Source organism: Lactuca serriola, chromosome 7, assembly GCF_051521515.1.
Source record: "Lactuca serriola cultivar US96UC23 chromosome 7, Lser_US96UC23_V15, whole genome shotgun sequence".
In the NCBI taxonomy this organism is placed as follows: domain Eukaryota; kingdom Viridiplantae; phylum Streptophyta; class Magnoliopsida; order Asterales; family Asteraceae; genus Lactuca; species Lactuca serriola.
The window spans coordinates 74,018,016-74,030,772 of NC_136414.1; positions in this window are offsets into that span (position 1 = coordinate 74,018,016).

Consider the following 12,757-nt stretch of genomic DNA (forward strand, 5'->3'; position numbering starts at 1 on the left):
CATTGATGTAAAGGCATTAAACTTCAATAAATCCAAGGACATGGGAGTTTACGGCCGTAAACCCCCCTAGGAAAGTTCCATGGGCCGTAAACTCCTAGAAAATGCTCAAATGGTGCCCTAAACTCCCCGTTTGACTTAGAAAAATGCATAGGATTTTATTCTCTATCATTTAAGCCCTTAAAACACCAAAGGAATATGTACATAGGAGCGTACGGCCGTAAACTCCTTGTTGAGGGCCGTAAACTCCTATTTGGTCCATTTAGATGCCTTAAATCCACTCATGTGCATTATATTTGGACCTAGCATAAATCTACAAATGATATGAGACATTTAGGCATCCTAGAATACCCTCACCATGAGTTTACGGCCGTAAACTCATGGGGAGTTAGTCCCAAGGCCGTGATCTCTATATAGAGTTTACTCTTGAAGAGTAAACTCCCTATCTAAGCCATACACACCCTTAGATGTTACCCGGGACACTCCAAACACTTAATCAAAGTGTTTTCCGCTCTTTAGGATGCGTATACTTGTTTAATTAGTATTATATGTACTAATTGTATGTAAACATATGTTATCATATGTTAATAGGTCACTAAGTGTGTCCAAGTCCTTACTTGACACCGAGCACCCAACCGACACCTTCGTCGGATCCACTTACATCAGGTGAGTTCATACCCTGAATTAACCTTTTAAATGTTTTTACATGCTTTTATGGGGGGGGGGGGGAGTACAAGTTAAACATGGCAGTTATCATATCAATCACATGTGATTGATAACCCGCATGCACAAGGATTCATTACACTGCCAACTGTTTTACCAAGTATGATACTAGAAATGGTTTTCTAAAACGGCTTTATGTGATCAAAGCTTTTCTCAAATTGCCTCTCGTGTTGTATGTTTTATTTCAAACTCTGTTACAGCAGTATTTTAAATAAAGGTTTTCACTATTTAATCAAGGTTATATTCAGAACTTGTTTATGAATGATTTTCTCAAAGTATAAAGGTTTTCCACAGATTTCATCAATTAAAGTTTTCTTCCATGTTTTTATACTCCTACTTTGTTAAATGCTACTACTTTGTTAATGCTTATACTTCACGATACGCTTTTACTTCACGATTCACTTATACTTCACGATACGCTTTTACTTCACGATTCACTTATACTTCACGATACGCTTATACTTCGCGATTCGCTTATACTTCACGATACACTTATACTTCATGATTCACTTATACTTCACGATACACTTATACTTCACGATACACTTATACTTCACGATACCCTTAAACTTCACGATTCGCTTATACTTCACGATACGCTTATACTTCACGATACGCTTATACTTCACGATACACTTATACTTCATGATACACTTATAATTCACGATTCACTTATACTTCACGATTCACTTATACTTCACGATACGCTTATACTTCACGATACGCTTATACTTCACGATACGCTTATACTTCACGATACACTTATACTTGATGATACGCTTCTACTTCACGATACGCCCCTATTCGTTAACTCTTATACTTTGTGAAACACTCCTACTTCGTTCAACACTTAAACTTAGTTAAATGTATGCTTATGCTTGTATAGTTATATAAATAATTTTTAAAGGACTTAGGAAGGCTAGTTCGCCCTATTTCCTTTTCTTCGTTGAGATGTGGTCTGGTGGGATCGAATACCCGTCCGAAGGTCGTTTGATCATTAGTTATACATTATGTATACAAGCATAGACATATAGGTTTACATCGGTCAGTTCAGTTGTGAGCCTCTATCATTAGTCCAGTATTTTACATCAGATCTCACTACACGAGATACATCTTCAGTACACGGCCTTCTCCTTTGTCAGGATAGTAACCAGAGTCTCTTGTAGGGAGAGCGGGCATTATGTGTATAGATCTATACGGGATTGACACCCCCGCACCCTGACTGCTAGCTACAGTCCCCGGCCTACCAAGCCCAAAAGGGTGACATATGTCACATTATTACCGATGCTTGCACGACGTCAAGTTCTCTAGTGTCTATTAATATGGTTGCGAGTATCGCGGGGTTACCTTATAATTCATGGCCTTAAGGTAACGGGTTTTTAACACTGTATTCACTGTATTTAGACATTGCTAGACGTATCATTCATTTGATACTGTCTGGGGTCTGTGCTCATTGTATTTAGACCTTGCTAGACGTATCATTCATTTGATACTATCTGGGGTCTGTGTTCACTGTTTTTAGACCTTGCTAGACGTATCTTTCATTTGATACTGTCTGGGGTCTGTGTCTCCTCTAGTTAGACTGAGTCAGGTGTGTCGTTCATTCGATACTCCCCTAGAGTCTATGAATTCTTTTGCCTTAGTCAGCAGTCATCACTACTGAGGCATATGTTATTTTCCCTGATATTCTCCTACTTTCTTTCAAAATCTATATCACATTTTGATAATGATAATGTTAAGGAAAAATTACTTTTTACCACATAACTTTGTCCAGTCTTGGTAGAATACTGCTTTTAATTAGAAAATATAGGATTTTCTGGAAAGGACTCTAATTCACTATATACTTTAAAACTACTACTTATATAAAGTTATTTGGATAAAATGACACTAAATACTTATGAACTCACCAACATTTGTAAAAATGTTGATACTCGCTTTTCAAATAACTTGTATTCTCAGGTCAGCAATAGACAGTTACATCCTAGGAGCTTTTGGTGAAGACAGTTTAGTACCAAGCTACACCTATATTATTACTTGTATTACTTTGATGATGTAATGTAATGTAAACCATGTAAAGCTATTACTATTAATGAAATGGTTGTTGTACTTTGATTACTATATTGCATATGTTATGATACTTGACATGACGTCATCCACCCCAGAACGTTTCCGCCATTCTGGTTTTGGGGTGTGATAGATTGGTATCAGATCATTGTTTATTGTGAGCTAAGTATATCAATTCATAAAAGATATACAGCCTATAAATACATAGGGATAAAACACTCTGACCAAGAATTATACTTTAAAGTATAACAATATTTTACCAAAGTATAAGAACATTCAGAATCTAAACACTCGAACACAAATATCACAAGAAGAACAAGAATAAAAGTCTTCGGATGTTGAGCATTACCGTCAAACCTGGGCAGTTATGTAATCGTAAGTTGGAATAAATGTAACCTGATCAACTACATTTATTCGAGATGCAATGAACGTGTGCTTGGGAATGATAGTGGTGTTGCAATAGGTCTGAAACTTACTAACTAGGAATGCTAGAGCCAAACATAAAGTTTAAAATACTATAGGAGTATTTTGGAATACTAAAAGACTCACACTAATCCCAGAATCATATTCAGAAGATAAGAAACAAACAAGAAATTCAAATACCGTAGGGGTATTTTAGGATCCATAGATAACCTTGTGTGAAAAACTAAAAAGATCCTTATTGATATACTTAAAATTACGGAGGGTATACTCCCAAGGTTATATATAATAAGGATCTCATAGGCTAAGAATGTGTGGTTTCGCTCTACTTCCTTTTCCTTGTTTGGATGTGGATATAAAGTAGCATCACATATTCGAAAGCCTATCGGATTTAAGCTATATATGATTTGTATACCCTGTGTAATCGTAGCAGGACTCGATATGGATCACCCAGTGAAATGTTAATAATCTCTTAAGATTCTTTACACATTTCCATTCTCGCACGAACCCTGTAGAAAACCCTATCCACTTCAGTACTTGGCAGAAGGATTGATTCAGACCCAGAAGAGGTTCATTGAGAGGATTTCCAGTTAGGAAATAAATGAACCAAGACGAGACTGTTGAAATCACCAAGTGCCTATATCTTGTAGGGACGTCGGTGAGAAATTTGTCTAAACTTCCGAGATTCCCAGTCATCCATCCTGAAGCGATGACACTCAGAGTCGGAATCAGAAGGAGGGCGAAGTAGAGATTCAATATGTCCATACGAGGAGAGAACCCTAGGTAACTACCCGAAGGAAACCAACGCCGGTCCCAGTCAAAAATACGAGGTAGACAGAGGGAGCCAGTACATGGAACCCGAGAAGTGTCTTTTCCTCGTGTTCGTCACACTAATACACCTATAAAATAATACAATTTAGTGAGTTAGTGGTTACACTACTCACACTATGTGTTAGGTAAATCGCCATTTCCCGATGCCAGTAACACGATTAGAGCGGATCCCAGCACCTCTATTGAGGACGTTTAGCCATAAGTTTTCATGAGCCTTTCATCTCGCGCTCTTCATTCCGAACTGTTGTCAGATCTTTCCAAGCCGGAGAGTGAACCTTTCCCAGTATAAAGGTAACTTAGTAGGAACGACTTCCATCTTATGGCTTTTCCCGATACTCACACTCCTACCTTGTACACTAGGACTACATCATAGGGATGTAGGTCGACACCCAGACAACCAATATCCGAGGCACGGGGAGGGAAGTACCTCGGCTCAAGGTCCTTCCGAAGGGCAACGAGCTGAGGCCGTCAATACCCCTGCCAGCCCTTCCATCCCGACTTCAAGAAGACCATACCTAGGAGACCTTCTCCGCTATAGCAAGTACAGTTACCTCCATCGTGATAGCTGTCGAGAAACTCTTTTGTGCTAGGTGCAATATGAAAGGCCATGCTGCCCGCGTCTGTAGAATCATGGTTGAGTTTATTGCATCAACCACCAATGTGGCAGACAACCCAGTTTATCGCCTATGTGGTAAGGATGGACACTTCAAGAAGAACTATCCAAACTGAAGGAAACAACAAAGAATCAGGAGGAGTCTGACTCTAATGCTTAGGGAGAAGCAGCAAGGAACCTGGTAGATTTTTGGTACGTCTCTCAATCTCAGCTAACTAATCGAAAACATTAAAAAGCTAATTCTAAATGTAAATACTTTCCTGTTAAGGCGAAAGTCGCAGCATTGTTATAAGATTTAAAATTTCATCAGGTAAAACTATAATGGCTAAATATATATACGTTACGGCCATGTATAATTGAGATGGATAGACCTAGAGTGAGTGAAGGCCGCCTCATTTCCTGTTCCTCATTTGGTTGTGGATTTAAGATGGAGTCGCTCAGTCAACGGTCCTCCCCACCTTAATTATACATGACTAGTATATGTGAGGCGATTATAGAAATGCCTCGTGAGAATCCATTCATGAAAAGGTACTTTATTCAGAACTACTCAGGACCCTCTATAGTTCCGCGTCGACTCTATCGGTCCAAGTATCCACGATAGTGATACACGGCACGAAACCCGTGAAGCCTAGAACTTGTGTGCCCGTTCGGCACATGAATCTATTGACCCTCATTCTATATCCTGTCGAAGTATGCCAACTTCGACACCTCTATCAATCATGGTTCGACTTCATGCAACCATGTGTAACTACCTAGTGTTGTGTAAAAAGAACTTTCTCCATAGCCATTTCGGCAAACAAAGGTTCTTCCGAACCTAAACAAAATAAAAATAATAAAGACTAATGCGATCCGTCAGTCGTTACTCTTATTTCAAACCTCCCGAAGTACCCCGGGAGAAGAGTACCGCGCACTGTTAACCAACCCTTCTTAGATAGATAGAAACCGAAGCGAAAGACACTACAGGTATTCCAGAAGACGATAACCACCCGAAGAAAGACCCTTCGCACCTCACAATCTGGTTCGTGAGTGGAGAGGATAGAACTCATGAGACTGTCCACTATAACCGAGTATGAGCCCTACCACGAACCTCATAGTAAGACCCTTCATCCTGTTCCATAAAATAGGAACTAGAGTCAAGAGAACCCCTACGGGTTGAGCTACTATGATGACCATAAATTTGAAGTTTTTTGTCATCCCTGTTAAGCCAACATAGTAGCTAACACCCTCAGTTGAAAAGAAATATGAGTTGTAAGAGTCAAGGACATTGACTACGACCATCCATTCACGCTTAATCCCACAAATTAAGCAGCTCAGCGGATATCATGGAAATCCAGAAACTGAGATAGGTTAAACCCTGAGAAGAGTGGCTGAAGAGGTTAAAGTTCCGAATGATGGGAACCTATACTCACTAGATTTGACCTAGACTGAGAAAACTCAGAACCTTCGAAAGAGTAGTTGCAGAAGGTGTTCGCACTACTCAGACACTTCGTCCACCCCGTTACAGACGAGTAGTGCCTAGGATCCTCCGCCCTTCGCATGGAGGAAGTCACCGCCGCCTTGTAGGCAATAGACTGCATTCTCCGAAGCAAACACTAGAATATCGAGAACCACAGGATAAGCTTCGCAGCCAAGAATACTTGACCAAAGTGCGAAGGTAGTTCCGTTAAGCCTTATAACCCAGATCCCGAAGAGATTATAGACTTGACACCAGTCTAGGTGTTAGTCGATGGGTTATACAAGAGCAATCGCTTTCCGCACTGAGATAAACCAACATTTTAGAGATTCATTGGACTACTAGGTGTTCCACGAATACTATCTCGCGCAGAAATAGTAGAACCACCTCCCGAAATAGTCCAACACTCGTCTGGTGAAACCCTATCTCCCCGACCCTGAGGGTTTCCATTGGAAATATCTCAAGAATTAGAAGTGCAGGTTCATTTTGCACAAGATTGAGATAGACACTCTGCAACAAACAAGTACCTGTAGACACGCAATCCATTCGATGATCTAGATACAACCTGAAGGACTACACTTCCAGTATGAGAGAGAATGTTAGGCACTTCGGAATGGCGATCACACCAGTGATGATCTTGCCATAGAAGTACACTATGTTCTAAAGTACTGAAAAGCTCCACTTTTCTGAGAGCTTTGGACCATCCGAGATCCTTTACGGAGATTGGTCCAACCCTCATCAGACCACTACTACTTTCGGATATTCCACAAGCTTCATCCTAGATCGATCCACTTCTTAGACTTGATAAGTGCTTGCCCGATGTCACTCTTTTTATCCCACACATCTTGATAGAAACCACTGAGAATCCTAACTTCGTAGACATACCTGTAGGAAATCGCTAACTACACGAGACAGAATCCGCATCCCATAGGTGAATATTTGTTGGAATGACAGACACAGGCCAGAGATCACTTGGGAGTGCAAGGCAAATAGAACAGGAAGTACCCTCCTTCCTTACTCGGTCATTCATACCTACTTCCTTGCCTAAACCTGAATTTCAGGACGAAATTCCCTCTAACGAGGGGATGATGTGACAACCCGAAATTTATTCCGTCATCTTTAACCCATTTTCCCATTAATAAGCCTCGTTTTATTTAACTGTCCGTTAACTTTTGGGCTGGCTATTTAATGTGGGACTTTTATAATGACTTGGTAAGGGTTGAAATAAATGAGAAACACCCCAAAATTTTCCAATGAAAATTTTTAGTTTTAACCAAGTCAAAATACGACCACTAAATCGGGTGTGACCAAAAGCCCCGTTTAACAGCAGTATCGGGTAGATTTTCACTGAGCCCCAACTTAAGCCCCTATATAAGGGAGAGTAAACTCCATTTCCACCTTTTTTCACCCTCTCTCTACACTCTCTCTCTACAACTTAGTTTCGAGCCAAAAATCGTCCGTTTCGAGTCCCAAACGATTAAACAATCTACCCTAACTTGTTGTATAGCTTAACTAACATGCAAATTCGTGTTTAAAACATGAATTAGGGGCCAATACATGTTTTTACGGCCCAAGAACTCTCTTGGACCGTGAACACCCCTAAATGGGGTTTTTAAGCCCCAAAACCACTCCAAATTGCCCCTAAGGCTTAGATATGACTTGTAGGCTTACACACTCGGACTTAGAACACCTTGAAACGAGCTTTTGGAGAGTAAACATGAGTTTACTGGCCAAGAACATGCTTGGGCCGTAAACTCCTCTTCATGGGGGAGTGAACTCAATTTTATGTGTTAGAAATGCCCACAAACACTTCCTATGGCCTTGGAAAAATGTCTAGAAGCAATCCCATTGATGTCAAGGCATTAAACTTCAATAAATCCAAGGACATGGGAGTTTACAGCCATAAACCCCCCTAGGAAAGGTCCATGGGCCGTAAACTCCTAGAAAATGCCCAAATGGTGCCCTAAACTCCCCGTTTGACTTAGAAAAATGCATAGGATTTTATTCTCTATCATTTAAGCCCTTATAACACCAAAGGAATATGTACATAGGAGCTTACGGCCGTAAACTCCTATTTGGTCCATTTAGATGCCTTAAATCCACTCATGTGCCTTATATTTGGACCTAGCATAAATCTACAAATGATATGAGACATTTAGGCATCCTAGAACACCCTCACCATGAGTTTATGGCCGTAAACTCATGGGGATTTAGTCCCAGGTCTGTGACCTCTATATAGAGTTTACTCTTGAAGAGTAAACTCCCTATCTAAGCCATACACACCCTTAGATGTTACTCGGTACACTCCAAACACTTAATCAAAGTGTTTTCCGCACTTTAGGATGCGTATACTTGTTTAATTAGTATTATATGTACTAATTGTATGTAAACATATGTTATCATATGTTAATAGGTCACTAAGTGTGTCCAAGTCCTTACTTGACACCGAGCACCCAACCGGCACCTTCGTCGGATCCACTTACATCAGGTGAGTTCGTACCCCTGAATTAACCTTTTAAATGTTTTTACATGATTTTATGTGGGGAATACAAGTTAAACATGCCAGTTATCATATCAAACACATGTGATTGATAACCCGCATGCACAAGGATTCATTACAGTATCAACTATTTTACCAAGTATGATACTAGAAATGGTTTTCTAAAACGGCTTGATGTGATCAAAGCTTTTCTCAAATTGCCTCTTGTGTTGTATGTTTTATTTCAAACTCTGGTACAACAATATTTGAAATAAAGGTTTTCTCTATTTAATCAAGGTTATATTCAAAACTTGTTTATGAATGATTTTGTCAAAGTATCAAGGTTTTCCACAGATTTCATCAAAGTTTTCTTCCATGTTTTTATAGTCCTACTTTGTTAAATGCTACTACTTTGTTAACGCTTATACTTCACGATACGCTTTTACTTCATGATTTACTTATACTTCAGGATACGCTTTTACTTCTACGCTTATACTTCACGATACACTTATACTTCACGATACGCCTTATACTTCACGATACGCTTATACTTCACGATACGCTTATACTTCACGATACACTTATACTTCACGATTCACTTATACTTCACGATACGCTTATACTTCACGATACGCTTATACTTCACAATGCGCTTATACTTCACGATACACTTATACTTCACGATTCACTTATACTTCACGATACACTTATACTTCACGATATGCTTATACTTCACGATACGCTTATACTTCACGATAGGCTTATACTTCACGATACACTTATACTTGATGATACTCTTGTACTTCACGATACTCCCCTATTCGTTAACTCTTATACTTTGTGAAACACTCCTACTTTGTTAAACACTTAAACTTAGTTAAATGTATGCCTATGCTTGTATAGTTATATAAATAATGTTTAAAGGACTTAGGAAGGCTAGTTCGCCCTATTTCCTTTTCTTCGTTGAGATGTGGTCTGGTGGGATCGAATACCCGTCCGAAGGTCGTTTGATCATTAGTTATACATTATGTATACAAGCATAGACTTATAGGTTTACATCGGTCAGTTCATTTGTGAGCCTCTATCATTAGTCCAATATTTTACATTAGATCGCACTACACGAGATACATCTTCAGTACACGGCCTTCTCCGTTGTCAGGATAGTAACCAGAGTCTCTTGTAGGGAGAGCGGGCATTATGTGTATAGATCTATACGGGATTGACACCCCCGCACCCTGACTGCTAGCTACAGTCCCCGACCTACCAAGCCCAAAAGGGTGACATATGTCACATTATTACCGACGCTTGCAGGGCGTCAAGTTCTCTAGTGTCTATTAGTATGGTTGCGAGTATCTCGGGGTTACCTTATAATTCATGGCCTTAAGGTAATGGGTTTTTAACACTGTATTCACTGTATTTAGACCTTGCTAGACGTATCATTCATTTGATACTGTCTGGGGTCTATGTTTACTGTATTTGGACCTTGCTAGATGTATCATTCATTTGATATTGTCTGGGGTCTGTGTTCACTGTTTTTAGACCTTTCTAGACGTATCTTTCATTTGATACTGTTTGGGGTCTGTGTCTCCTCTATTTAGACTGAGTCAGGTGTGTCGTTCATTCGATACTCCCCTGGAGTCTATGAATTCTTTTGCCTTAGTCAGCAGTCTTCACTACTGAGGCATATGTTATTTTCCCTGATATTCTCTTACTTTCTTTCAAAATCTATATCACATTTTGATAATGATAGTGTTAAGGAAAAATTACTTTTTACCACATAACTCTGTCCAGTCTTGGTAGAAGACTACTTTTAATTAGAAAATATAGGATTTTCTGGAAAGGACTCTAATTCACTGTATACTTTAAAACTACTACTTATATAAAGTTATTTGGATAAAATGACACTAAATACTTATGAACTCATCAGCATTTGTAAAAATGCTGATACTCGCTTTTCAAATAACTTGTATTCTCTGGTCAGCAATAGACAGGTACATCCTAGGAGCTTTTGGTGAAGACAGTTTAGTACCAAGCTGCACCTATATTATTACTTGTATTACTTTGATGATGTAATGTAATGTAAACCATGTAAAACTATTACTATTAATGCAATGGTTGTTGTACTTTGATTACTATACTGCATATGTTGTGATACTTGACATGACGTCATCCACCCCAGAACGTTTCCGCCATTTTGGTTTTGGGGTGTGACAAGAACATTGGACAATTATAGTGTATATATGATAAAAAATGATTTATTATGGTGAGTTTGGGTACCTAAGCTTATATACCCTTAAGGGTATATTCACTTTTCCCATATATATATATATATATATATATATATATATATATATATATATATATATATATATATAAGCGTTGATCTAAAGCTCACTTTTCATGAGGGACGCTATATCTTTATTATTGTTAAGCGTATCCCGTATGATTCTGTAGAGACATTCTAATGAATAAAACAAGTGCTTAGCTCTCGTGATTATGCTATTAAAGTGATGGTTTGGACCTGAAAGAGAAAAACCCATATTTAATCATGCATCCTTAGGAGGAAAGGGAAACTTAGAAACGAATAACAAATTAAATTATCTACATATCTCCGGGATATCAAAATCTTACTTGGATATATGAATGTTTCCCAAAAGTTTAGCCTATTTGGAAAGGTCTTAGATATTGCCATCAGTACATCATCGTCTTCTACAGCAAATTCAGGATTGTTTTTGACTAACTCCTTTGCTAAATCTGCAGGCATGTATGTTCAAATCAGCAAGTCTTATGATCATTGTATTTATGTAATTTATTTTAGCTACTCACCATACTTCTTTGCAGAAATGGCATTAACAAGAAGGTTGACGCCTTTTCTTCTATCTACATTGATAGGCGTTCCCTTGGTTTTCCCATCATCATTGGCTGCTTTCAACAAGCATTCAACAGTAGAAAGATGCATATTTTCAAAAGCTTTATGAAAAGGTGTTTCCTTTTTGTTGTCTTCTGTTTCCAACAAATCTTTGTTTTTCTTAAGTAAGAGCTCTGCTGCAGGTTTATTGCCAACGATTGCAGCAATGTGAAGGGCTGTGCTACCATCTTGATTTTTCATTTCAAGTAATAATTTTGCATCTTTGATTAGTGATAACATCTCATTGACAAAATAATTGAAACCTATCCCAACCATTATATGAAGTACAGTGTTGCCATCGCTGTTTCTTGCCTCTGCGATCACGTTATTGTCTTTTCTTATCATGGATTCTAGGTCATGCCATCTCTGTTCCTCAATAGCTTTAAACAACTCATTGTTGGGTTCTGTTTTTGATAATTTACCTTCTCTTTACGCAGAAAACGCCTCCATTATCTTGTTTTTATAATTTACCTTTTCTCGTTGTTGGTTTCTGTTCCTCAATAGCTTTAAATACCTCATTGTCGACCCTTTTGCTTCTTTTGGAACCATGCCTCTAAGCAAGAATTCTTCTGCTTTTATTGTTGACCTTTCTGCTACTTCTGCTTTTGTGGTTATCTCTACTGAAACAATATCTTTTTCTTCTCTTAAACCATCTCCTATGCATATAACTCATATGAGTTCAATGGATTGACACATATATATTCCACTCACTATACAAATTTATCCATTAAACTCTACACTCCATTAAACTCTATACAATTTAATGGATTGTCACATCATTTATCATTTTCTTTTTATTTATTGTTATTTTTTAAAAAGTTAATTATCATGAAATTAAAAATTAAAAACTACAATTAACATTAACATTAATTAAAAATTTAATATATATATATATATGTGTGTGTGTGTGTGTGTGTATGTGTGAGGAGAGAGAATATAGAGTTCAATGGGGATTGAACTCTCTATGCCATTGAATCCTAGTCATTTCCAACAATGGAGATTTTGAGTTTAATGATATTAAACTCTCCATTGAACTCTCATTGGTGATGACCTTAGTGTGTCGGTAGAAAGTTTATCTATGTCTTTTATTTCCCATTTCCAATTTCCTTTTTATTTTGGTTTGAAATGAATATGGATGCGGTTTTCAAATCTTAATTAAACGACCATGTTTTTGGGTTGAATGGTTCCTTTATTCTGAACGAGAAAAGAACACTTGCCCTCTACTCTTAAATAGAAAACAAACCTCTAATACTCATTCTAAGAGCATCC